Here is a 5,221-nt window from a genome sequence, read left to right on the forward strand (position 1 = left end):
CAATGAGAAGCTTACCACAGATCTGCTTAACGAGCGTCGTAAACGTATGTTTTCCCGTATCTACGAAATAGTTACCACAAATTTGGAAAAAGCGCATAAATCGTCCCAACACCGGTACAATCTTCGTCATCACCGGTTTTCCAAATCATTTGTGGAGGGACAATTAGTGTATCGCCGGAATATGAAACTGTCCAGTGCCGCGGAACATTATAATTCCAAGTACGGCCGGCAATTCCTTCCCTGCCGCGTAAAAGCAAAACTCGGGTCATCCTCCTACGAGCTGCAAGATTTCAGTGGAAAAAGTCTCGGCATTTGGCCGGCCACTCATTTAAAGCCTGGTTAAACATTTCTGCTCGTACGGGACGGTGAATTATACATTAAACAAGCCGTCTGTCTTATTTATTTTCGTCTGGTAACAAAACTTATTTTCGGCAGTGGATAATCCGCTAATTTCGTCGTTTATATATTTACAATTCGTCCTTCCGCTCGCCATAATTGTAGTCGTTAATTTAATTACACTCTACAAAAGAGAAAACAAATTAATACATACAGTATACTTACCTGAAAATCCTTACAAAAACAGTTTTTCTGTCACCGGTTTTAATCAGCACCAGCACAGTTTAGCCATCATTGTATATGTTGAGAAATTTTGACAGATCGGAAGAGTCAGAATGTATCAGGGTTGCAATTCATCGACTAAAGCAACCGAATCGAAGGAGCGTATGCAGCCAGTTTTATGTTGTCGATGTACACTTCTAGGGTGAATGAGTTAATTCTGTGCAATTTCATGTTTTCTCTCATCAATCGAGAGAGTTTTAGAAATTTGCCATGAGTTGACCATTCACATTTCATAAAAGTATCTTTGACTCTTGATGAGAGTTGCAAAGAATACAATTTAGTATTAGGGGCCCCTAGCATAATCCATTTAGAATAGTAAATTCAGGAGTGATTGAGAGAGTGAATGATTTTGTATGTGTCGAGGGTGCATGAGAAATTAGGATGAATGTAATGAATGATATATTGAAAACATACGTTTTGGTCCAAGCTAAAGCAAACTTGAGACAGAAATGAGTGGAGAAAGATAGTTAAATCTGTTTCTATTAGCTACAGTGTTTTGGTGTCAAACAAAGTGGTTTGACTGTATTGGTTCCGGTCAGTATTTCTGCTCAACATTAGCAATATGGCGATTCTTATTCTGACGCACAATAAGCAATCTCGACAGCAAAACTCTCGTTGTCAACTTGGAAGGCTGGTGGATGGACAACGTCGTACCTGATTTTGACATACACATGAACTTATTACGGTGGCCAATCTCACCTGTACGAATTCACGTATTATAGTGGAAAAGAGCTCCTCTGGCCTATGGACAAATCATTGCACTATAATAGTACTGAACGAGGACAGGCAGAGAGCTACATTGCACGTGATAACCACAGATCAACGCGAAAAAAAAAACACTTTGTTTTTTTTTCACCCGGCTCCGGGAAAATTGTGACCTTTTACTAGGACGGTCACAATCCTACCCTTGGTCACTGAGTCAGCTAAAATTACATTACCATATTTATTGTCATTTTTTGTTTTGCGTGTACATAAATAACAGCGCACGGTCCCCGTTACGTGTTTGACGAGGCCTGTTCTTTGTGTACACCGGTAAAAATATTGTTAGTAAATGTCTAAGTAAAACATAAACGTCACGTCGGTTATCACTCCATGTTTTCATGTTTGAGTTTCGTTTAAGTTTTGCTTAGTAGTCCTGGTTGGTGTCAAAGTTAGATTTTGTTATTTATTTATTTATTTATTTATTTATTTATTTATCTATTTGTTATTTATTCGTTCATTACTATTTATTATATTTATTGAATTACTCATTTTGTATATACAATCTCAATTTATATTATACTTAATTATTATATCATACTATCTCTTGTTATTCTATTAAAATATTATGTAAAACTGGGAAACAAGTTACATGTATTAAAATATTTGTCATTCGCTATAAAAATTTGAATTCAAAAAAATTATATTACGACGCCAACCCTAAACGATAAATGTAAACGTCTGTTGTCATCATCATAACGTCTGCCGTCATCATCATACTGTCATCATGATAATGTCATCGTCATCGAATGCGGGGCGGTTTGATGCGGGTGATCGGAGGCAGGGCCCGGAGGGAAACTGTTTGGAAACCGGACAAGGAGAGGATAAAAGGGTCCAGAATAGCAAGATCCGGTCTCTGATAGTTAATTGAACCCGGTGGAGTAAGTACCAGCACAAGCGGTCACACGTCAAACGTGCCCGCGAGTTTCGTTCGGTAGCCAGTATTGTGTGGAAGACCGGTCCGTGAAGAAAAGCCCTAAGCGGGCAAGTTATACGCTATTGTGTACGCCATTACAACCCTAGTACCTAAAGGGTTTGGTAGTTAACCGTTGTGAAGAAACAACTCGCTCGACTTTGTTGAACTCCTATACAAACAGTGCGCGTAGTGTCACTCCCCGGGTCGCTTTGTGTAAAGCCGGCCTTCGTATAAAAAAAACGGCCGAATTGCTGCTAACGAAGACCCCTCATCATCATCGTCATCGCCAGGCACTGACTGCACCCTCTCCGGCAGGCCCGCCGTTGATCGCCCCGCACCTCCCCTGGATTGCTGCATGTCGACCAACGAGTTACACGGCCGCAACGAAGCACCACGCGGTGCCCAACAAGGAAGATGTCAGCAAAATAAAATGCGCAAGTAAAATTATCCCTTTTTGTTTTAAAATTATTCCCTACCCCAACAAAAAGTGAAACTAAATTAAAATTAAATAAAAATGTCTGGTCTTTAAGTGTAATTTAGCTGTGTCGTCTATTTTTTTGTTAAGTGAGTCCATTTGCTTGTTTCCGCTCAGTTCGACTTCCGCTCAGTGACCTTTGGTATTTGAAGGGTTGAAAGTTCTCCCACGTGTAAATTTCCTCTGGAGACAATAAGAAAATGACCCTAGCCGGTGACTAAGGTGGTACGGCCACCTCGTGTAGTAAAAAGTGAATTGTAACAACTTTTAAGGATCACATTGAAGGAATCCAAACAAAATGCAACAAATATATAAAATGTTTATACCCTCTTATAAACAGGAATTCTAGGCTCTGCCTAAAGAACAAACCGGCAATGCTATATGCAGTGCCAATCTGGGCAAGTTGTTATGCTACTAGGAAGAAAACGATTCAAAGGATTCAGAATAAAATACTGAAAATGATTTTGAAGCGTCCTCCCTGGTTTAGCACAAATGAGTTGCACAGACTCGCAAACATAGAAACATTAGAAATTATGACGAACAGTATTATAAGCAACTTCCGACAAAAATCGTTGCAATCTCCAATTGCAACGATTAGCTCTCTCTATAGTTTATAAGTTAATTTATAAGATTTGTTTAACTACTTATTCAGAAGACAAGCAGGTTTAAAACATCCTACTGAAAAAACTTAACTGCGAAAGCATATTATAACTTAATAATAACTAACTGAATCATGTAAATAATAGGGATTAAAAGTCACCACTTGTGGCTGAACACCCAATATACTAAATTAGAAATGTAATGCAAACAAAACAATATAATCAAATAGAAAATATTATAAAAAAAATTGCTATTACTGCAGTAGAACGTTTTTGAATGTATAATGTTTACCTTAAAATGAACGGAATTTTATTAATAGAAAATGCAAAAGTTGTTTTTTTCATAAACATTACATTCTGAGGAGTCTCTTAAAGTTAAATTTCGCGTGAATAAGAATAACATTTCATTATATATGGTTCCACAAATGAACAATTTTTCAACACTATTTTTAAAAATATTAAAAAAAATTACCGCATTACCGCGCGGTGCGGTGCGGTAAATAAAGTGCGGTTGCGGTAAGCGGTGCGGTTTTATTATTTTTTTGCGGTTGCGGTGCGGACAATCCATTTACCACCCAAATCCGCACCGCGACGAATCCTAGCTATGCTGAGCTATGCTAAAAGTGGGACTTTGTCAACTGTCAGTTTCCTCTGAACACACCGTTCAATTAAAGCAAACCATTTTTCACAAATGAAAATGTTTCTTTAACCAGTAAGCCGACTCTAACAACTTTGGTAAAATTTTAATAACTTTTTCGGGTAATTTTTGATCGAAAAAAAATTTCCTTCAGATTCTTATTTTTAGTAATATTTGAATGTCTACAGTAATACATAATGGCACAAATGTGAAACAGTTTTGTCGTAAAACCCAAATATTGTGGAGCCTATCGATAATTTTTTTAGGTACAAATGAAAGAGAAAAGTCCATTTTATCACATGTTGAAGTTTTATATATGCCGTTTTTTCGAATACACTTCTTCTACCAAACGTACCGTGCCACAATTTTGGTGTAAGTCAAAAGTTTCAAACTCAATTTTAATTGTTGTTAAGGAATCAAGCCGTTCTTTTCAACCCTTCTGCATTAGTGAAAGAAAAATACTGTTTCTTTCAGGAGAATGATCAGTTACAAGCTTATTAATGTAACCAATCAGTCAGGAATAATATTTTTCCGGAGTTACAAAGTAAAACGGTTAGTAGATCTAATACAAAACCTGAGCAAAAATAAAATTTGAATAAACATGAAAAATTCAGCGATTAGCTCTTCTCAGTATCACTAGAAAAAAAGATAAATTTTTCAGCCACTTTGTATTTCAATTTGCAGCCTTAATTGGAGTCCTACATAATTGCGGTGATGTCCCTGATATTATATTATCTTTTTGTACTCATTTTCATTTAAGGGTCCAGCTGTGCATTGAATGCATTCTGAAATTTGAATTCAATAGCAGTAAAACAGTAATATTCGATGTTTCCCATGTACTAGAAATAGACGAGTTCTTTGATGTTGCCTCCATTTTTAATTTAAACGCGTGGTAAAATAATTAAGTTCACTCTAGCTGCAACATATTAAATCATTTTCTCTACAAAACAAAATATTTTCTACCATTCAATATCAATTTACTTTCCGGTGGTCAACAAAAAAGCTACCTCCACGGCTGATGGCTATCAAACACATTTACCGGGCTTTTAACCAGACTGGTTTTTGTTCCAAACTAATTCATCGACTCTTGCTTGTTGTGTGCTCCCTTCCATCCCATTCTACCCATGAATAAATTCTGTCAGCTTTCAATCACTAAATTTAGAATGGCATGCTGTGATGGCAAATTCAACAACCCAATCAAATAGCTAACAAAAGCC

The sequence above is a fragment of the Topomyia yanbarensis genome, chromosome 2 (assembly GCF_030247195.1).
Source record: "Topomyia yanbarensis strain Yona2022 chromosome 2, ASM3024719v1, whole genome shotgun sequence".
Taxonomy (NCBI): Eukaryota; Metazoa; Arthropoda; class Insecta; order Diptera; family Culicidae; genus Topomyia; species Topomyia yanbarensis.